Source organism: Bufo gargarizans, chromosome 2 (genome assembly GCF_014858855.1).
Source record: "Bufo gargarizans isolate SCDJY-AF-19 chromosome 2, ASM1485885v1, whole genome shotgun sequence".
In the NCBI taxonomy this organism is placed as follows: Eukaryota; Metazoa; Chordata; class Amphibia; order Anura; family Bufonidae; genus Bufo; species Bufo gargarizans.
The window spans coordinates 130486789-130511092 of NC_058081.1; positions in this window are offsets into that span (position 1 = coordinate 130486789).

The window sequence follows — 24304 nt, forward strand, 5'->3', positions numbered from 1 at the left end:
ACAGCTCGGAAATCAAGGGTATCGGGTAAGCGTTCTTGATCGTGATGCGATTGAGACCCCTGTAGTCGATGCAAGGCCTCAACTCACCGCCCTTCTTTTTCACAAAGAAAAATCCAGCCCCTGCCGGGGACGAGGATTTGCGAATGTGTCCGCGTGAAAGCGCCTCCCTCACGTACTCCTCCATGGCCTCATTCTCCGCTACCGACAGTGGATAGACTTTGCCACGAGGAGGAACGGCACCAGATTGTAACTCTATGGCACAATCGTATGGGCGGTGCGGAGGTAGGGCAACCGCACGCACCTTATCGAATACATCCCGGTACTCCTCGTATTCAGGAGGCAACAGAGAGTCCGAGGAAGTACACAGCAACTTGACAGGCCCATGGATGCAACTAGCCCCACACTGCGGTGACCACGAGAGGATCTCGGCCGATCTCCAATCGAAAGTCGGATTATGCTTCTGGAGCCAGGGGTACCCCAAGACCACCGAGTAGTGTGGAGACGAAATAACCTGGAGACAGACCGACTCTCTGTGAACGGCACCAATGGCCATCCCCACTGGAAGGGTCTCCTGAGTCACGTGTGGCGGCAGAAGGGGTCTGCCGTCTATCGCCTCAAGAGCCAGTGGGGAACCTCGAGGCTGCAGAGGAATGGAATTGGCGGCGGCGAACACACTATCAATGAACAAGCCACCAGCACCAGAGTCCACCAACGCCTGGGTCGTCACCGAGCCCCCGACCCAGGAGAGGACAACAGTAATCAGTGGTTTGTCAACACGGGAAACCGGGGACGAGGAGACTCCACCCAAGATCTGCCCCCGACAGGATCTCAGGTGCGAGCGTTTCCCGGACGGTTCGGGCATGCCAACCGAAAATGCCCACCGAGACCACAGTACATGCATCGGCCCTCGCGTCTCCGGAGTACCCTCTCCCCCTCGGACAGGCGAGCAACCCCCAGCTGCATGGGTTGACCCCCAGACCAGTCATCCCCAGGAGGCGTGGGAGGAGAGGGAGGCACGGGTGGGACAGCAAACGTAGGCGCCAATCTGTTAGAAGGCCTCCGCAGGCTCTCCTTAAAGGAAGGTCTCTCCCTGAGTCTGGTGTCAATCAAAATCAGGAAAGAAATAAGGGACTCGAGCTCCACTGGTAGGTCCTTGGCTGCAATCTCATCCTTCAAGGCATCCGAGAGACCATGAGAGAAAGCAGCGACCAGAGCCTCATTATTCCAGCCCACCTCTGCTGCCAGGGTACGAAACTCAATGGCGTATTCAGCTACGGATCGTGAACCCTGTCTGATGGACATAAGGAGCTTCGCAGCAGAGGCAGCACGAGCCGGCACATCGAATACCTTCCGAAGAGAAGCAACAAAACCGGAAGACTCGGCAACCACCGGATTGTTGTTCTCCCATAAAGGGCTGGCCCAGGCCAAGGCCTTGTCCGAGAGCAGCGAGATCAAGAAGCCCACCTTTGATCTCTCAGTAGGAAAGGCATGTGGCAGCAACTCGAAATAAATGGCCACCTGGTTAAGGAAACCTCGGCACTGAGTTGGCTCTCCCCCAAAGCGCTGTGGAAGGGGGGCAGAACCGGTCATACCCCGAAACACCGCAGGTGCAGCAACAGGTGTCGGGGTAGACTCTGGCGCAACAACCGGAGCGGCAGTAGGAGCGGGCCCAGGAGCGACAACCGACCCATCGGCAACGGAAGCTAAATGAGCCGTGCGTTCAAGCAGGGTTTGTAACGCCACAGCGAACCGACCCAACAGGTGATCCTGCTGATCAAGTCTGGCAACCAGCGTAGGTAGCGAGGATGGCCCTGTACCGTCAGAATTCATGGCTTGGTCCTAATGTCATGGAACCATGAACCAGACGTACAACCGAGATAGGTGGAATAAGAAGGCTTTATTGAAAATCAAGCCGTAGCAAAAGTCCAAACGGATGGCTAAACTGAAGCAGGGTCTTGCGTAGACGGAGGTCAGGAACCAGGAGGGTAGTCAGACGTAGCCAGGATCAGGAACCAACGGGGTAGTCAGACGAAGCCAGGATCGGGAACCAACGGGGTAGTCAGACGAGGCCAGGATCAGGAACCAGAAGCAGCAGCAGTCTTTGAAGCATGTGCACACAGGAGGACCAAGCAAGGAACTGAAGCCACAGACCTTCTATATATGAGCTAGGCATCCAGCTCCTCCCAGTGGGAAGGAGGAGCCGCAGGGTGGGAGGCTACAAGAAACCCAGAAACCAAGATGGCCGCCAGCACATGTCAAACGAAGGAGAACAGTGAGAAGGTAAGACCATGACAATTATCTATTACAATAAGTGAGCGATAATGATGTTACTAATAAATGGTTTATACGTTTCTCTGACAATGGGTGTCATTGGCCTACACTTGGTTATTGTTAAAAAAAATTACAAATCTGTATTTATTTTATCATATCTCATCTCCCCTTTAGAAATGGTATATATATCATCCCATACGAAGTCATGAATTGGAAATACGTACCTTGGCTTTTTTCGGACATCCTGTTCATTCCAAAAAACTTGTTGGATCTATTGTGTACAAATAATGACGTCACAATAATGAAGAATTTGACGGTATGGTTCTTTATTATCATCCTTGGTACTTATTGACCTATGCCCATATATACATTTTGTACATATATGTCATTTGTTCTAACTGACCAGATTGAAGGGACATTTGCCCTGTCTCTTAAATGTGACGATGTCCCTGCGCATCACCAGAAAGCGCTGGGTACAACTCATGTATTAGTGTAGAGGTCCGGCATGAAGTGTTTCCAAGTCCCTGGGCATCGCTCCTATGCGCAGGACATGGGCAGTACCCTGCTACTTCCGGGTATAGCGACGGGTCTTAGCGCAGCCCAGGTTGTGAGCAGGAGGTATGTTTGTATATAAGTCACCTACATGGTGCACATCGAGTCATTTGACACAATAGCATTGGCAGAACACTAAGGGGTAGTTCCTCTTTCTGAGTGGCGTCATAGGTGGACACATTGTTTTGACAGCCCATTGGTTGATATCTATGCCAAAATTGATTAGCGGTCCTGGTTGCAACGCCTTTCCTCGTTGCTGCCCAAACCCCTGATGAAGCCAGGTTACTGGAGAAACATGTCGGGGGGCAGTTAGTAGGTTTTAGGTGTCTACTTCCAGTTCAGTGTAGCTATCAGTGTTAGCGGATATGTAACCAGTTTATGGTGTTATATTAGCCTTAGGGAGTTCTCAATTGCCAGTGAATTAACTCTGTTCAGATTGTTGTCAGCTCACCATTGACAATAATGTCTTGGTAGCACTGGCGGGATAGTGCACATCCCTGCAAGCTACCATTCAAGCACTACACGGTATTAGCACATGCAATGGCTGTAGCTATTTTTAACCTTTCTATTCGCTCATAAATAGATTATAATTTGCATCAGTAAAGCTTATGTTTTATAGGATATGAGTATCTGGGTCAAGTTCCAGTATTACAAGGCTCCACTACAGGATGTAACTAACAGCAAATGGAAATGGAAACCGATGAGCCATAGGGAGCAGTGGTAGGCTAATAACTTTAGGATAAAGCAGTTTCGAGAAATGGTGGTAATTGGAGTAATTAACCTAACAGCAAAATCAGTTGTTCAGGATGCATTTATTTTTAGGGGCGTAGCTGGAAATGACTGGGCCCCACAGCAAATGTTTTAAGCCCCTCCCCTTCACCTATCTATATATATAAAAAAGGACGTATGTGTGCATGCATGTTCCGCGAAAACTCTAAAACACAACCATTCTTTCAACGAAACTTAGTATACACATCCCTTGCTACCTGGAAGTAATTCTTGTGTGGGTCTCAGCTCTCTAGGACGTACCATTCCTGAGATATTCCAAAAAATGACCTTCATTATCCAATATAAGCCTGCAAGTTTTTCTCTTAAATTCTAACTGCCATACATATGGTCACATGTCCCTTATCAGCCAATAGGAGTTCACAGGTCCTACTCCAGTTTGCCATAACAACTGATCAAAGGTTTTAGCAGTTTGCAGGTCCAGAAATATTCAGTCATATGACATATGATGGCACAACTAAACTGCTACATGCATGGGGAGCAGGGGCTGCTATTAAACGGACGGCCACCGTGGAGGTCACTGTTAAAGGGGCGGCCATTGTGAAAGTCACTGTTAAAGGAGCAGTCACTGTGAAAGTCACTGTTAAAAGGGCAGTCACTATTAAAGGGGTGGCCACTGTGACAGTCACTGTTAAAGGGGCGGCCACTGTGAAAGTCACTGTTAAAGGGGCAGTCACTGTGAAAGTCACTGTTAAAAGGGCGGTCACTGTTAAAGAGGCCGTCACTGTTAAAGGGTCGGTCACCATGGAAGCCACTGTTAAAGGGGAGGTCACCGTTAAAGGGGCGTCCACCGTGAAAGTCACTGTTAGAGCAGCCATCACCGTTAAAGAGACGGCCACGGTGAAAGTCACTGTTAAAGGGGCGGTCAACGTTAAAGGGGCGGACACCGTGAAACTCACTGTTAAAGGTGCGGTCACCATGAAAGCCACTGTTAAAGGGGCAGCCACTGTGAAAGTCACTGTTAAAGGGGCAGTCACCTTTAAAGGGGCCGCAACCGTGAAAGTCACTATTAAAGGGGCAGTCACCATTAAAGGGGCAGTCACCGTTAAAGGGGTGGCCACTGTGAAAGTCACTGTTAAATGGGCGGTCACCATGGAAGCCACTGTTAAAGGGGCCACCACCGTTAAAGTCACTGATAAAGGGGCGGTCACTGTTAAAGGGGCGCCCACTGTGAAAGTCACTGCTAAAGGGGTGTTCACCGTTAAAGGGGCAGCTACCTTGAAAGTCACTGTTAAAGGGGCGGCCACCGTGAAAGTCACTGTTAAAGGGGCAGTCACCGTTAAAGGAGCGGCTACCGTTAAAGTCACTGTTAAAGGGGTGGTCACTGTTAAAGGGGTGCCACTGTGAAAGTCACTGTTAATTTCCTGGCAGCCCTTTGGAACTATATTCACCTATGGATGATGACTTATGTAACTGCTCTTATTGGAGTATGGTGTTTATGTTACAGGACATGGACATCCACATCTGAGATTATGGACTTTGATGGAATGGTGTACTTGCCCCCCCCCCCTTGCTTCCCCCTTATTTTGAATAATAGACCCTATTTTGTATGACCATCAGACAATGTAACTGTTCAACCATGTGACTTCACCCTCATCCCACTTATTAAATCTTTTGTTCACAAAAATAATATGAATGGAGAACTTCTTTGTCCCCTTACATGGTTTGAAGCCTTGATAGCTAACCCCAGATCTCCAAATAAAACTATTTCTCTTATTTACAACAAATTAAGATCTCCTCCATTAGTTGTTAAACCGGCTTTCATCCGCTCTTGGGAATTGGAAACTGGTATTGATCTTCCTATCCATACTCTACCCACACTATTTGACATTCCTCACAAGTCATCTAGATGTGTTAGGGCCCAAGAGAATGGCTACAAAATCCTCTCGCAATGGTACATTACCCAAATTAAGTCCTCACGCTTCAATAGACCCACCTCTGTCGATTGCTGGAGGTGCCAAAAGGAGACAGGTACTTTTCTCCATATCTGGTGGACGTGTCCTCCTATAAACAAGTGGTGGGCAGAGATCTTTCGGATTAGCAACCAAATCTGTTCCTCAGATATTGCCATTTCGCCTTATGGAGCGTTGCTCTCTTTTTTCAATAACAAAACATCTCTGCCCCCCCTTTCCTCTTCAAGCAGCTCTTGTTAGCAGCCCGTCTCTTGGTTCCCAAATACTGGCTACAATCTAGTTTACCTTCATTGGAGCAATGGAGGCTAAAGGTAGATCAAATCCACCATTTTGAAGAAATGGCCTCTTGGGAATCACGAACACACCCGACATTTTTGAAAAAGTGGGCCCCCTGTACAAAATATAGATTTCTTCAGCACTAACCCACCTCGTGCCACTCTTTCTTCACCTTGGGCCCTGCCTGGGAAGTTCCGCAAATAAAATATGACTGGGTTAGCCTAATGACTGGAGGTCAATAGGGATGGTCCTCCTCTCTTCCTCGGCCCCAGCATACACCCCTTACAATTTGATGTTAGGGATATAGTTACCAGTGTGCGACTTACCATACCCAATTTTACACCTCTAACTATACCAGTATTATTTCTGTTTTGTAAAACTTGGTTCCTACTCCATATGCTTGATATACAATATATATGAGCTGAGTCTCTCTCTATTAATGGACTGTAACTGCTGTCATCCCCAATTTTTCCTGTGCAACAAGATATTTATATGCTTTTGTGGACGGTACAGATTTACACCACTGTTGGTGTTTTGTTACACTGTATATTTTCTTAAGAGTAAAATAAAATACTTTAAAATAAAAAATAAAAAAATAAAAAAAGACAATGTAAATGCTTTTATTGGAGTATGGTGTTTAGGTTATAGGACATGGACATCTATATTCGTGATCACGGACTCTGGTGGAATGGTGTATTCATCAATTGTGGCTCTTGCCTTCCCTTCCCTCCCCCCTACTTTGAATAACAGTCCATATTTTGTACGACTATTAGACTATGTATATCATATACCACTGATTTGTCACTCTATTGGGGTGGTCACTCTGCACCACTGTCTAGCACTTGCACTTTAGCACTTGTTGCACTCTTGCACTTTTGCACTTTTTTGCTTGCTTGTTCCTGTTTTTAGCATGATTTAATTTTGTGCACGTCACTCTCACTATCTCACTCACATATGATATAGTATTAGTATTTTTATTATATTTTATTGTATTATGTAATCATGAATTAAACTGTCTTTCATGGCATTATGTATTCATATTATATCATGTTGATCACCTTTTTATTTATGTAAATGCATTATTATTTATTAATTTTGCAAAGGATTTTGTAATATGAGGATGCATTTTATACCAATAATGTATTGGGCGATGTGCCCCCTATTTGTATGTTCTTTTATGTGATCACATTGTACGTGTTCGTAATATATGGTTTTGGAGACTGCAAATGATCGGATGCGCCGGTGACGCAGTAGGATGTGCCGGAGGCGCAGGCAATTGAGACAGCTCATTGGCTGTTGGCTACTTATGAGTAGCATATAGGAGGGGTTAGATGATAGGTGGGTTTTGCCCTGTGAAAAAGCGCGACTGTGAAACGTTCCCTCCAACCTGGGTCTGTATTATCTTTTTGCATTATAGCTCTCAGTCTATATTTGGTTGACTTGGCAGTTCCCACTGTGGGTTTACTGCTGATGTCTTCAGTGTTATATATTTTGGAGGATGCCGGTTGGCACCTTTCAACGTCAGTATTATGAGCCTGTGTTTATCATACACTACTGTGACCGTCGAGCCTCATTATTGATGTATATCTGTCCCTGTGGTTGGAGGGATCTTTTCTTCATATCCTTGCACTCTTTTCAGTATATGTTTTTTATTATTTATGTCATATGTATATGTCCACATGTTGGATGATGTAATAAAGATTTTGCTTACGATTTTGTGTGGCGTTCTAGTGTTTAAAGAATTATATTTAGGGATGAGCGAACTCGAACTGTATAGTTCGGGTTCGTACCGAATTTTGGGGTGTCCGTGACACGGACCCGAACCCGGACATTTTCGTAAAAGTCCGGGTTCGGGTTCGGTGTTCGTCGCTTTCTTCGCGCTTTTGTGACGCTTTCTTGGCGCTTTTTGAAAGGCTGCTAAGCAGCCAATCAACAAGCGTCATACTACTTGCCCCAAGAGGCCATCACAGCCATGCCTACTATTGGCATGGCTGTGATTGGCCAGAGCACCATGTGACCCAGCCTCTATTTAAGCTGGAGTCACATAGCGCCGCCCGTCACTCTGCTCTGATTAGCGTAGGGAGAGGTTGCGGCTGCGACAGTAGGGCGAGATTAGGCAGATTAACTCCTCCAAAGGACTTGATTAACTGATCGATCTGCAGCTGTGGATCATTGAGCTGCTGATCCTCAATTGCTCACTGTTTTAAGGCTGCCCAGACCGTTTGTCAGTCACATTTTTCTGGGGTGATCGGCGGCCATTTTGTGTCTTGTGGTGCGCCAGCACAAGCTGCGACCAAGTGCATTTAACCCTCAATGGTGTGGTTGTTTTTTGGCTAAAGCCTACATCAGGGTGAAGCTGTCACACCAAGTGCATTTAACCCTCAGTAGTGTGGTTGGTCAAGCTATCACACCAAGTGCATTTAACCAGCAATAGTCTGTTCATTTTTTGGCCATATACTAAATCAGGGGCAAGCTGCGCCCGTCACCAAGTGCATTTAACCCTCAGTAGTGTGGTTGGTCAAGCTGTGACACCAAGTGCATTTAACCAGCAATAGTCTGTTCATTTTTTGGCCATATACTACATCAGGGGCAAGCTGCGCCCATCACCAAGTGCATTTAACCAGCAATAGTGTGGTTATTTTTTGGCCATATCCCAGTCTAATTCTGTCACTAAATCCATACCGGTCACCCAGCGCCTAAATACTAGGCCTCAAATTTATATCCCGCTAAATCTCTCGTTACCGCTGTCCTGTTGTGGCTGGGAAAGTTATTTAGTGTCCGTCAAAGCACATTTTTTGTTCTGGGTTGAAATACATTTCCCAATTTAGCAATTTAAAAATTTTGTGGTTTCTGCTGTATCAGAGCTATTTGAAATCTATCCCTAAAAGGGTATATAATATTCAAGGTGCACATAGGGTCATTCAGAATAACTTCACACACCCGCTACTGTGCATTTCCAAGTCTAATTCTGTCACTAAACCCATACCTGTCACCCAGCGCCTAAATACTAGGCCTCAAATTTATATCCAGCTAAATCTGTCCTTAGTGCTGTAGCTGGGCGAGTTATTTAGTGTCCGTTCAAGCACATTTCTTGTTCTGGGTTGAAATACAATTCCCAATTTAGCAATTTCATAATTTAGTGGTTTCTGCTATATCAGAGCTATTTGAAATCTATCCCTAAAAGGGTATATAATATTCAAGGTGCACATTGGGTCATTCAGAATAACTTCACACACACCCGCTACTGTGTATTTCCAAGTCTAATTCTGTCACTAAACCCATACCTGTCACCCAGCGCCTAAATACTAGGCCTCAAATTTATATCCTGCTAAATCTCTCGTTAGTGCTGTAGCTGGGCGAGTTATTTAGTGTCCGTTCAAGCACATTTCTTGTTCTGGGTTGAAATACAATTCCCAATTTAGCAATTTCATAATTTAGTGGTTTCTGTTGTATCAGAGCTATTTGAAATCTATCCCTAAAAGGGTATATAATATTCAAGGTGCACATTGGGTCATTCAGAATAACTTCACACACACCCGCTACTGTGTATTTCCAAGTCTAATTCTGTCACTAAACCCATACCTGTCACCCAGCGCCTAAATACTAGGCCTCAAATTTATATCCTGCTAAATCTCTCGTTAACGCTGTCCTGTTGTGGCTGGGAAAGTTATTTAGTGTCCGTCAAAGCACATTTTTTGTTCTGGGTTGAAATACAATTCCCAATTTAGCAATTTCATAATTTAGTGGTTTCTGCTATATCAGAGCTATTTGAAATCTATCCCTAAAAGGGTATATAATATTCAAGGTGCACATTGGGTCATTCAGAATAACTTCTACACACACCCGCTACTGTGTATTTCTAAGTCTAATTCTGTCACTAAACCCATACCTGTCACCCAGCGCCTAAATACTAGGCCTCAAATTTATATCCTGCTAAATCTCTCGTTAGTGCTGTAGCTGGGCGAGTTATTTAGTGTCCGTTCAAGCACATTTCTTGTTCTGGGTTGAAATACAATTCCCAATTTAGCAATTTCATAATTTAGTGGTTTCTGCTATATCAGAGCTATTTGAAATCTATCCCTAAAAGGGTATATAATATTCAAGGTGCACATTGGGTCATTCAGAATAACTTCACACACACCCGCTACTGTGTATTTCCAAGTCTAATTCTGTCACTAAACCCATACCTGTCACCCAGCGCCTAAATACTAGGCCTCAAATTTATATCCTGCTAAATCTCTCGTTAACGCTGTCCTGTTGTGGCTGGGAAAGTTATTTAGTGTCCGTCAAAGCACATTTTTTGTTCTGGGTTGAAATACAATTCCCAATTTAGCAATTTCATAATTTAGTGGTTTCTGCTATATCAGAGCTATTTGAAATCTATCCCTAAAAGGGTATATAATATTCAAGGTGCACATTGGGTCATTCAGAATAACTTCACACACACCCGCTACTGTGTATTTCTAAGTCTAATTCTGTCACTAAACCCATACCTGTCACCCAGCGCCTAAATACTAGGCCTCAAATTTATATCCTGCTAAATCTCTCGTTAGTGCTGTAGCTGGGCGAGTTATTTAGTGTCCGTTCAAGCACATTTCTTGTTCTGGGTTGAAATACAATTCCCAATTTAGCAATTTCATAATTTAGTGGTTTCTGCTATATCAGAGCTATTTGAAATCTATCCCTAAAAGGGTATATAATATTCAAGGTGCACATTGGGTCATTCAGAATAACTTCACACACACCCGCTACTGTGTATTTCCAAGTCTAATTCTGTCACTAAACCCATACCTGTCACCCAGCGCCTAAATACTAGGCCTCAAATTTATATCCTGCTAAATCTCTCGTTAGTGCTGTAGCTGGGCGAGTTATTTAGTGTCCGTTCAAGCACATTTCTTGTTCTGGGTTGAAATACAATTCCCAATTTAGCAATTTCATAATTTAGTGGTTTCTGCTATATCAGAGCTATTTGAAATCTATCCCTAAAAGGGTATATAATATTCAAGGTGCACATTGGGTCATTCAGAATAACTTCACACACACCCGCTACTGTGTATTTCCAAGTCTAATTCTGTCACTAAACCCATACCTGTCACCCAGCGCCTAAATACTAGGCCTCAAATTTATATCCTGCTAAATCTCTCGTTAGTGCTGTAGTTGGGCGAGTTATTTAGTGTCCGTTCAAGCACATTTCTTGTTCTGGGTTGAAATACAATTCCCAATTTAGCAATTTCATAATTTAGTGGTTTCTGCTATATCAGAGCTATTTGAAATCTATCCCTAAAAGGGTAGATCATATTGAAGGTGCACATAGGGACATTCAGAATAACTTCACACACCCGCTACTGTGCATTTCCAAGTCTAATTCTGTCACTAAACCCATACCTGTCACCCAGCGCCTAAATACTAGGCCTCAAATTTATATCCAGCTAAATCTGTCCTTAGTGCTGTAGCTGGGCGAGTTATTTAGTGTCCGTTCAAGCACATTTCTTGTTCTGGGTTGAAATACAATTCCCAATTTAGCAATTTCATAATTTAGTGGTTTCTGCTATATCAGAGCTATTTGAAATCTATCCCTAAAAGGGTATATAATATTCAAGGTGCACATTGGGTCATTCAGAATAACTTCACACACACCCGCTACTGTGTATTTCCAAGTCTAATTCTGTCACTAAACCCATACCTGTCACCCAGCGCCTAAATACTAGGCCTCAAATTTATATCCTGCTAAATCTCTAGTTAGTGCTGTAGCTGGGCGAGTTATTTAGTGTCCGTTCAAGCACATTTCTTGTTCTGGGTTGAAATACAATTCCCAATTTAGCAATTTCATAATTTAGTGGTTTCTGCTATATCAGAGCTATTTGAAATCTATCCCTAAAAGGGTATATAATATTCAAGGTGCACATTGGGTCATTCAGAATAACTTCACACACACCCGCTACTGTGTATTTCCAAGTCTAATTCTGTCACTAAACCCATACCTGTCACCCAGCGCCTAAATACTAGGCCTCAAATTTATATCCTGCTAAATCTCTCGTTAACGCTGTCCTGTTGTGGCTGGGAAAGTTATTTAGTGTCCGTCAAAGCACATTTTTTGTTCTGGGTTGAAATACAATTCCCAATTTAGCAATTTCATAATTTAGTGGTTTCTGCTATATCAGAGCTATTTGAAATCTATCCCTAAAAGGGTATATAATATTCAAGGTGCACATTGGGTCATTCAGAATAACTTCACACACACCCGCTACTGTGTATTTCTAAGTCTAATTCTGTCACTAAACCCATACCTGTCACCCAGCGCCTAAATACTAGGCCTCAAATTTATATCCTGCTAAATCTCTCGTTAGTGCTGTAGCTGGGCGAGTTATTTAGTGTCCGTTCAAGCACATTTCTTGTTCTGGGTTGAAATACAATTCCCAATTTAGCAATTTCATAATTTAGTGGTTTCTGCTATATCAGAGCTATTTGAAATCTATCCCTAAAAGGGTATATAATATTCAAGGTGCACATTGGGTCATTCAGAATAACTTCACACACACACGCTTCTGTGCATTTCCAAGTCTAATTCTGTCACTAAATCCATACCGGTCACCCAGCGCCTAAATACTAGGCCTCAAATTTATATCCCGCTGAATTTGAATACAATACATTGGGCCAAATAATATATTTGTTGTTGTGGTGAACCATAACAATGAGAAAAACATCTAGTAAGGTGGACATGGTCGTGGTGGTGTTAGTGGACCCTCTGGTGCTGGGAGAGGACGTGGCCGTTCTGCCACATCCACACGTCCTAGTGTACCAACTACCTCAGGTCCCAGTAGCCGCCAGAATTTACAGCGATATATGGTGGGGCCCAATGCTGTTCTAAGGATGGTAAGGCCTGAGCAGGTACAGGCATTAGTCAATTGGGTGGCCGACAGTGGATCCAGCACGTTCACATTATCTCCCACCCAGTCTTCTGCAGAAAGCGCACAGATGGCGCCTGAAAACCAACCCCATCAGTCTGTCACATCACCCCCATGCATACCAGGGAAACTGTCTCAGCCTCAAGTTATGCAGCAGTCTCTTATGCTGTTTGAAGACTCCGCTGGCAGGGTTTCCCAAGGGCATCCACCTAGCCCTTCCCCAGCGGTGAAAGACATAGAATGCACTGACGCACAACCACTTATGTTTCCTGATGATGAGGACATGGGAATACCACCTCAGCATGTCTCTGATGATGACGAAACACAGGTGCCAACTGCTGCGTCTTTCTGCAGTGTGCAGACTGAACAGGAGGTCAGGGATCAAGACTGGGTGGAAGACGATGCAGGGGACGATGAGGTCCTAGACCCCACATGGAATGAAGGTCGTGCCACTGACTTTCACAGTTCGGAGGAAGAGGCAGTGGTGAGACCGAGCCAACAGCGTAGCAAAAGAGGGAGCAGTGGGCAAAAGCAGAACACCCGCCGCCAAGAGACTCCGCCTGCTACTGACCGCCGCCATCTGGGACCGAGCACCCCAAAGGCAGCTTCAAGGAGTTCCCTGGCATGGCACTTCTTCAAACAATGTGCTGACGACAAGACCCGAGTGGTTTGCACGCTGTGCCATCAGAGCCTGAAGCGAGGCATTAACGTTCTGAACCTGAGCACAACCTGCATGACCAGGCACCTGCATGCAAAGCATGAACTGCAGTGGAGTAAACACCTTAAAACCAAGGAAGTCACTCAGGCTCCCCCTGCTACCTCTTCTGCTGCTGCCGCCTCGGCCTATTCTGCTGCTGCCGCCTCGGCCTCTTCCTCCGCCTCTGGAGGAACGTTGGCACCTGCCGCCCAGCAAACAGGGGATGTACCACCAACACCACCACCACCACCTCCGTCACCAAGCGTCTCAACCATGTCACACGCCAGCGTTCAGCTCTCCATCTCACAAACATTTGATAGAAAGCGTAAATTCCCACCTAGCCACCCTCGATCCCTGGCCCTGAATGCCAGCATTTCTAAACTACTGGCCTATGAAATGCTGTCATTTAGGCTGGTGGACACAGACAGCTTCAAACAGCTCATGTCGCTTGCTGTCCCACAGTATGTTGTTCCCAGCCGGCACTACTTCTCCAAGAGAGCCGTGCCTTCCCTGCACAACCAAGTATCCGATAAAATCAAGTGTGCACTGCGCAACGCCATCTGTAGCAAGGTCCACCTAACCACAGATACGTGGACCAGTAAGCACGGCCAGGGACGCTATATCTCCCTAACTGCACACTGGGTAAATGTAGTGGCAGCTGGGCCCCAGGCGGAGAGCTGTTTGGCGCACGTCCTTCCGCCGCCAAGGATCGCAGGGCAACATTCTTTGCCTCCTGTTGCCACCTCCTCCTTCTCGGCTTCCTCCTCCTCTTCTTCCACCTGCTCATCCAGTCAGCCACACACCTTCACCACCAACTTCAGCACAGCCCGGGGTAAACGTCAGCAGGCCATTCTGAAACTCATATGTTTGGGGGACAGGCCCCACACCGCACAGGAGTTGTGGCGGGGTATTGAACAACAGACCGACGAGTGGTTGCTGCCGGTGAGCCTCAAGCCCGGCCTGGTGGTGTGTGATAATGGGCGAAATCTCGTTGCAGCTCTGGGACTAGCCAATTTGACGCACATCCCTTGCTTGGCGCATGTGCTGAATTTGGTGGTGCAGAAGTTCATTCACAACTACCCCGACATGTCAGAGCTGCTGCATAAAGTGCGGGCCGTCTGTTCGCGCTTCCGGCGTTCACATCCTGCTGCTGCTCGCCTGTCTGCGCTACAGCGTAACTTCGGCCTTCCCGCTCACCGCCTCATATGCGACGTGCCCACCAGGTGGAACTCCACCTTGCACATGCTGGACAGACTGTGCGAGCAGCAGCAGGCCATAGTGGAGTTTCAGCTGCAGCACGCACGGGTCAGTCGCACTACAGAACAGCACCACTTCACCACCAATGACTGGGCCTCCATGCGAGACCTGTGTGCCCTGTTGCGCTGTTTCGAGTACTCCACCAACATGGCCAGTGGCGATGACACCGTTATCAGCGTTACAATACCACTTCTATGTCTCCTTGAGAAAACACTTAGGGCGATGATGGAAGAGGAGGTGGCCCAGGAGGAGGAGGAGGAGGAGGAGGAAGAGGGGTCATTTTTAGCACTTTCAGGCCAGTCTCTTCGAAGTGACTCAGAGGGAGGTTTTTGGCAACAGCAGAGGCCAGGTACAAATGTGGCCAGCCAGGGCCCACTACTGGAGGACGAGGAGGACGAGGATGAGGAGGAGGTGGAGGAGGATGAGGATGAAGCATGGTCACAGCGGGGTGGCACCCAACGCAGCTCGGGTCCATCACTGGTGCGTGGCTGGGGGGAAAGGCAGGACGATGACGATACGCCTCCCACAGAGGACAGCTTGTCCTTACCCCTGGGCAGCCTGGCACACATGAGCGACTACATGCTGCAGTGCCTGCGCAACGACAGCAGAGTTGCCCACATTTTAACCTGTGCGGACTACTGGGTTGCCACCCTGCTGGATCCACGCTACAAAGACAATGTGCCCACCTTACTTCCTGCACTGGAGCGTGATAGGAAGATGCGCGAGTACAAGCGCACGTTGGTAGACGCGCTACTGAGAGCATTCCCAAATGTCACAGGGGAACAAGTGGAAGCCCAAGGCCAAGGCAGAGGAGGAGCAAGAGGTCGCCAAGGCAGCTGTGTCACGGCCAGCTCCTCTGAGGGCAGGGTTAGCATGGCAGAGATGTGGAAAACTTTTGTCAACACGCCACAGCTAACTGCACCACCACCTGATACGCAACGTGTTAGCAGGAGGCAACATTTCACTAACATGGTGGAACAGTACGTGTGCACACCCCTCCACGTACTGACTGATGGTTCGGCCCCATTCAACTTCTGGGTCTCTAAATTGTCCACGTGGCCAGAGCTAGCCTTTTATGCCTTGGAGGTGCTGGCCTGCCCGGCAGCCAGCGTTTTGTCTGAACGTGTATTCAGCACGGCAGGGGGCGTCATTACAGACAAACGCAGCCGCCTGTCTACAGCCAATGTGGACAAGCTGACGTTCATAAAAATGAACCAGGCATGGATCCCACAGGACCTGTCCGTCCCTTGTCCAGATTAGACATTAACTACCTCCCCATAACCATATATTATTGGACTCCAGGGCACTTCCTCATTCAATCCTATTTTTATTTTCATTTTACCATTATATTGCGAGGCTACCCAAAGTTGAATGAACCTCTCCTCTGCCTGTGTGCTAGGCCTAAATATATGCCAATGGACTGTTGCAGTGGTGGGTGACGTGAAGCCTCATTCTCTGCTATGACATGCAGACTGATTCTCTGCTGACATGAAGCCAGATTGTCTGTTACGGGACCTCTCTCCTCTGCCTGTGTGCTAGGCCTAAATATATGCCAATGGACTGTTGCAGTGGTGGCTGACGTGAAGCCTCATTCTCTGCTATGACATGCAGACTAATTCTCTGCTGACATGAAGCCAGATTGTCTGTTACGGGACCTCTCTCCTCTGCCTGGGTGCTAGGCCTAAATTTATGACAATGGACTGTTGCAGTGGTGGCTGACGTGAAGCCTGATTCTCTGCTATGACATGCAGACTGATTCTCTGCTGACATGAAGCCAGATCCTCTGTTACGGGACCTCTCTCCTCTGCCTGTGTGTGTGCTGGGCCTAAATATATGCCAATGGACTGTTGCAGTGGTGGCTGACGTGAAGCCTCATTCTCTGCTATGACATGCAGACTGATTCTCTGCTGACATGAAGCCAGATTCTCTGTTACGGGACCTCTCTCCTCTGCCTGTGTGTGTGCTGGGCCTAAATATATGCCAATGGACTGTTGCAGTGGTGGCTGACGTGAAGCCTGATTCTCTGCTATGACATGCAGACTGATTCTCTGCTGACATGAAGCCAGATCCTCTGTTACGGGACCTCTCTCCTCTGCCTGTGTGTGTGCTGGGCCTAAATATATGCCAATGGACTGTTGCAGTGGTGGCTGACGTGAAGCCTCATTCTCTGCTATGACATGCAGACTGATTCTCTGCTGACATGAAGCCAGATTCTCTGTTACGGGACCTCTCTCCTCTGCCTGTGTGTGTGCTGGGCCTAAATATATGCCAATGGACTGTTGCAGTGGTGGCTGACGTGAAGCCTCATTCTCTGCTATGACATGCAGACTAATTCTCTGCTGACATGAAGACAGATTCTCTGTTACGGGACCTCCCTCCTCTGCCTGGGTGCTGGGCCTAAATATATGCCAATGGACTGTTGCAGTGGTGGCTGACGTGAAGCCTCATTCTCTGCTATGACATGCAGACTAATTCTCTGCTGACATGAAGACAGATTCTCTGTTACGGGACCTCTCTCCTCTGCCTGGGTGCCGGGGCCTAAATATCTGAGAATGGACTGTTCCAGTGGTGGTTTCAAAGGAAAGGACCGGCACTTCGCTGATGTAGATCACAATGTAGATTTATTCAGTCACATATTCAAAATGGCATAGTGACGCGTTTCAGCACAGATGTGCTTTCATCAGACTGCATAAAACATCTTACACTCCAGCTATTTATACATAAATGAAACACAAAGGAACTGACATCATCAAAGAAGCTCCGCCTCCCTCATTAAATAAAATTCGCATATCAAATAATCGCAATGAAAAATTCGCATTGAAAAATTCGCAATTGAAAATTCGCAACTGAAAATTCGCAATTGAAAATTGAAAATTCGCAATTGAAAATTCGCAACTAAAAATTCGCAACTGAAAATTCGCAATTGAAAATTCGCAAAAAACATATCCACTCTATACTGGTGAAGATTTTCAGTCACATAGTCCATTCTTGCAGTGATTAATCACGCTGAAGAAAAAAAGAAATATATTTATCAGATTGCATAAGGCCGAATGCCTTATAGGAAGCAGGACACATTGTACTCACGATTGAGGCCCCTGGGCTCCATTGTCTGAAGACGATGGATCCAGTAAGCCTCCCTTTTCAATAACAATTTATTTCTGTCACCCCCTCGACGGGGTAATGATACACCTTCAATAATCTGATACCTCAACTGCGAGATGTTGTGTTTTTTATCATAAAAATGAAGGGGTATTGGGAGTAATAAATTCTGTTTACGGATAGTAGATTTGTGTTTACTTAGTCTGTCCTTCATTCTCATTGAGGTTTCCCCCACATATAGTAATCCACATGGACATTTAAGAATGTAAACCACAAATCTACTATCACAAGTGAACGTGCCCCTTATTGGAATATTTTCACCTGAGTGAGGGTGGGAGAAACATGAACCCTTTATAACGCTGGAACAATTGACACAGTTTAAACAAGGAAAAGTGCCCCGTCTAGGTGTAGATAAAGTACTCTGTCCTCTTTCTATTTTATTACTTCCCACATCCGCCCGGACTATTTTATCCCTAATATTTTCTGCCCGTTTATAGCATATCATGGGTGGCCTCTGGAACTCTCCTATCCGTGGATAGGACTTAGATAATATGTGCCAATGTTGATTAACAATAGTCCTAAGGCGCTGGGACCAGGGATGGTATTTAATCACTAAGGGGATCCTTGTTTCTTTCTTAGTTCTATCTGGTGGTGTAATCTCAGCTTTATTACGCTGTATTTTCAATAGATCAGGGGGGTAGCCTCGCTCTCTAAATTTATTGGTCATATCGTCTAATCTTGTTTGACACATATCCCTATCACTAACGATCCGTCTAACCCTCTGGTATTGCCGCCCTGCTTCTTACTAGAATTGTTCCAGTGGTGGGTGACGGGAAGCCAGATTCTCTGCTATGGAACCTCTCTCCAATTGATTTTGGTTAATTTTTATTTATTTAATTTTTATTTTAATTAATTTCCCTATCCACATTTGTTTGCAGGGGATTTACCTACATGTTGCTGCCTTTTGCAGCCCTCTAGCTCTTTCCTGGGCTGTTTTACAGCCTTTTTAGTGCCGAAAAGTTCGGGTCCCCATTGACTTCAATGGGGTTCGGGTTCGGGACGAAGTTCGGATCGGGTTCGGATCCCGAACCCGAACATTTCCGGGATGTTCGGCCGAACTTCTCGAACCCGAACATCCAGGTGTTCGCTCAACTCTAATTATATTAACATTAGTGGGTAGCTTATTTAAGTTAAGACTTAACATTTAATATGATATTTGAAATAAAATTATAGGCCCTTAAGTATTAAACACAGAATTGTTGTAACCACTGGTCACACTACTCTCCTAATAGATGGCGGAGGTGGGAGAGGACCGTATATAGGGATAGCAATATGTTGACAGACAGGATGAGGGGTATTTAGATGGAAAGATACAATACTGGGACGAGGCCCTAAATAGCCCCTTCAGTCTATTAGATTAAACCTGGCTGATACTCTAACCCTATTGTCACCCTCCCTAAATGTGGACTGCCCAGCTTTGCCCAAAAGACAGAATAACGGTCCTCTTGATATACGGCCAAAATGGATTGCAAAGGGGACATAAGGACTGGTTTAATATGTGCAGTGAGTGGGGTCCATTCTGGATGTCCTATGAATGTAGGGCACCCTTGACACAAAGCTCAAATTAATTCACGCACATATTAATCAATATAGGTATATATATCTCTGTGTATATGCTCTCGTCCTATTAAACAAAGTGGCGTGTACTGGACGACATAGATATACACATATATATACACCTTAAAAAAGTTTGAAGTGTCCCGACGCGTTTCCTCAATGATATCAGATTCATCAGGGGACAGAAAAGAAAAAAACAAAAACACCAAATTGCAGGAGTTCCTTTTTGTTCAAGGTCTATATCTCCAGTCACAAGGGTGGAGTCACAAGGCATATATTATAATATGTGAAGGCACGTCAAAGAGAGCATAGGGTTGGCTCTAAAGAACATTAAAAGATTCAATTAGCCTTTTAATCACACAGTACGGGATGATGTCAAGTTAAACAATTACTTCAGTGTGCATGACTAAATTGTGTCAGAGTTATTAATCATGTATCCATATCTCACAGTCCGGACCAATACCCGGAAAAAATCCCATACACTATATGCCCTAGTGAAACTCCAGTCCAGCGGCAATAGTGTTTCAACCAAGATTCAGGTCACAAAATGTATCACAAAAACTTTGTAGCAGACCTCCCAGTGCTAATAGTAACACTAGAGGTTAACGAGGTCTCTGCAATGTTATAAATTAGATGGTGCTGGATCCATTTAGTGTGCAGGTATCACAGTACTAGTAAACTTATCTGTCCAGTCCTGGATGTCGACCGATTCCAGACAGCGATGAGCGAGGATGTTCCCCGGCGTCCCGCGTGTGGCAGTGGCAATAGCGCCATATTCGCGGGTCATTTAAATAGCCGTGTGGTGCCGCCCCCATCGCACACCCTCTCACCGTCACGCAGCGTCATCATCGCGTCACGTGTCAGCTGTCTCGACCTCTCGTCACGTGACCGATCTCCTTCCTGAGACGCACAGTGTAGAGGCTTGTTTACCGTTGCCAGGAGACCCTCAGAGCCTACGGTCCTCACAGAAGAGCCGTAGTCCGAAAGATTTAATCCACACAGCAGCCAGCCGTGTCCACCTGGTGTGTGTCAAACGGCCAAGCATTCTCTACTGCGCATATATGAGACGGATGGCTAGTGGTGCAGAGTAAAATCAATGGGCAAATTTGCAAATCCTCTGCTAGCACTAGAATTCAAAAAATGATCCAGTGGCCTGCCTGGTTCTGCAGTTATCCCACTGGAGAATTGGAGTTTATAAGACTATTCCCTAAGTGTAGCTGGTATCAGTATACAAAAGCTCAAATCGGCCTTTAAAATCATGCTCTTTATCAAGTGGCATCTTACAGAGATTTAGTATGGGGCAGTAGAGTGTTTTGCTCCATAGCACTATAAATATTGTCTAGGGTGGTGACTGGGATCGGTCCCCAATTATGGGGGGGGGGGGAAGAAGAATTTCTCAAGAGGCACTTTAGGACTCTATATAGCAGCTGAATGACAGTTGCTCATTTAGACCCGAAGGGGTCACAGTTTGGAGATGGAAGATCCACCATGTCTCTCTTTGCAAAATTCTCCGATCCCAGTCACCTCCTCCTTTTGGCCTTGCAATAGCCTCAATTCCCATAAATTTCAGGTCCGACGCATCTCCCCCATGCACCGAGTTGACATGTTTTGCCAGGGGCGTGTCTCTGTCATTCCTAACGTCACCCAGGTGCTCCCCCACCCGTCGTCGTAGTTCGCGGGTAGTTTTCCCTATATATTCTAAACCGCATATACAGTTGACCCTGTATATAACTCCCTTCGTGCGGCAGTTGATGAACTGTCTAATTTGGTAGGTTTTACCCGTGACGTTGGCACAGAAAGACCGCCCCTGTACAATGTGTCGACATGCCACACAGCCACTACAACGAAAACAACCGATCGGGCGTTGGAGCCATGTCCCTTTTTGGTCGCGTGTCTCGACGTAGTGGCTGTGTACCAGGCGGTCTTTTAGGCTCAGACCCCTACGGTAAGTGATCTGTACTCTTTCAGGCACCGCCTCCTTGATGTCTGGGTCAATGAGAAGGACATCCCAGTGTTTTTTTAGGATTTGTTTGACTTCTTCCGAGGCGTCATCAAATGTGCCTATAAGGCGTATCTGACCACTCTCAGTTTTTTTAGGTTTAGGATAAAGTAAATCATCCCTCTTACTTTCACATGGCCTCCTAAAGGCCGACCTCAAGACTGTATCAGGATAGCCCCTTTCCCGAAAGCGACCTCTCAAATCATCTGCCTGTTGTTTGAAGGCCTCCCAGGTGGAGCAGTTCCTCCTAATTCGCAAGTACTGCCCCACTGGGATACCCCTTTTTAGAGGGAAAGGATGGTGGCTCGTCCAGTGTAGAAGTGCATTCGTGGAAGTGGGCTTCCTGAAAATGTCCGTTTGTATTTACATAGGGGTGTGTCACCGTTAAAGGTAAGGTCACTGTTAAAGGGGCGGTCACCATTAAAAGGGTGGCCATTGTGAAAGTCACTGTTATTTAATATAAAATTGCAATAAATAAATACCCGACCAACGCCGGGTCATCAGCTAGTTTAAAATAAAACTGTTGGAAAAAAAAAACAAGTTGTCTTTGTATCACCAGGTCAGAGAGGGCATTCTTTGATATGAGGCAGGGGCCAAGGCACATACCCTTGTTTGGTCTTTTCTCTGGCAATCCCCCCATACTTTAAATAATTGTGCCACTCACAGTCGTTATGCCTTTATTTTCCCCCTGCACAGTAACTATGCCCTTATTGTGCCCCTTAACAGTAGTAATTCCCTCTCTGTGCCCCCTCAGTGTTAATAAAATAAAATAAAAAAAACAGTAACGACTCGCTTTGTCCCATTCGTGATGATCAGATCACCTCCAGCACTCCCCTGCAGGCACAGATCGCTCTGCAGCACTGTGTGGGAGAGGTGCACAGGCAGATTCCTGGGCTCCTCCTAAACAGTCCAGCAGTGCGATCTGTCCCTGCAAGGATGAATGGCGACACTTCTGGCTTGGAGGAGGGAAGGAGCGAGGAGGTCTGAGCGGTCAGTAAGTGAAAGGATCGCCATCTCCCCTGCACTCTAGCAATGAGTGCTTCCATCTGTACTGACAGAAGTGCTCATTGCATCCGGGACCCCCCTGACAGCTGGCACCGAGCACCGAGCACCAAGCCTTTCTGCTGTCTGAGGCAAAAACTGAAATTGCACCCTCTCCCAACCTCAGGACCTCAGGATAGGTCATCAATATGTGATCACCTCTTTATTACCCTGCCCATCGTCTCAGCGGTGCAGTGCAATAACAAGTGCTGGCTCCATTCACTTGAATGGAGCGAGTACTTGTAACTACACTACAATGCTGCCATAGCAAAGGAAATTACGTGCAGTGTGATGACCAAGAAGCAGTGGACAAAACTCCAGGAAAGTCATGGCACTCTTGTTCTTGAATCAAGGCTTAGTGTTTAATGACACCGAAAAAACAGCAACGTTTCGACATACAGGTCTTTCTCAAGCTAGAAAGACCTGTGTGTCGAAACATTGCTGTTTTTTCTGTGTCATTAAACATTAAGCCTTGATTCAAGAACAAGAGTGCCGTGACTTTCCTGAAGTTTTGTCGACGTTTGAGGGGTCCCTGGGGCCGGGACCTGACGCCACGAGCACCGCCGTCATACCATGGACTATCAGTCCCAGTAAGTGGTGCCGTCCTATTCTATTTTTTTGTTCTACAAGAAGCAGTGGACGCATGGAGTGCCATCTCCTCTTTAAATAGCTGATCGTCCGGGGTTACGGTTGAGGACAGATCATCAATATATGCAGCCTGCGCAGCTCCTTTAAAAGGGTTGTCCGCTTTACTGTAATTACAAGTATGGCGTCCTCATTCACTTCTATGGGACGGCTCTGTCTGTTCAAGTGAATATGACAGGGCCGTCCCATAGTAGATAATACTGATATCCATCTCATCCTTGTTTGATAGTGATGCAAATATTCCACCCCGGGTGCACGGAAATGAAGGTAAGACCTGGGTAGTAACGATAAAGAAGGATTTTCCAGCACCGCTTCTTTCTTGAGTTAAATTTTCTTTATTTTCAGTGACAGAAAGACGGCAATAAAACTTCACATATCCTGGTTCAATCTAGGTAAGTTCTTGTGAATTCAGTCATGAATAAGAACTTACCTGTTCGAAACGCGTAGATTGAACCAGGACCTGTGAAGTTTTATTGCCGTCTTTCTGTCACTGAAAATAAAGAAAATTTAACTCAAGAAAAAAGCGGTGCTGGAAAATCCTTCTTTATCGGGGCCGTCCCATAGAAGTGAATGGGGACGCCATACTTGTAGTTACACTGCTTGCTGCTGTAATTGTAAACAGAGCAGAGAGACAGGTGTGGGTGCGGAGAGTCAGACCCCGCTGATCTCATATTGATGACCTATCCTGAGGACTTTTTTAATGGTACTTTTTTAAATACCACATTATGAAGCAACAGCATTTTTTCAGACATTTCTTTCATACCCTCCTCAATAGAGGAAAAAGTCTGGCAAAAAATGCAATTCAACTATTAAAGAAATAAACACCACCTCAAAGGACACTGTAAAAATACACATATCTTTTTTTTTTTTTAACCCAAAAATGGGCAAAGCAACTGTGTGTGCAGGAGTCCTTAGGCCGGTTTCACAAGTAGTGGTTTATAGGAAAACACTGAAGCTTTTGTGAGGAAGTTCCCTTCTTACTGGATCCACTTCTGGCTTTGACTCAAAAAACCTGCAGCATGATGTCATTTACATTATTACTCTCCCTATGTTACAGGAATAGATATCAGATCTGATATCTTTCTGTATACTGCTAATGTATTACCGGCACAAGTCTGTTCTATCTTTCATTGTGACATCTTTTCATTCCTTCAGTGTATTCAACTTTATATTAAAATAAAAAAAATTCACATCAAATAAATAAGTTTAATGTGCGGATTTATTCATCTTCAGGTTAGCATACACA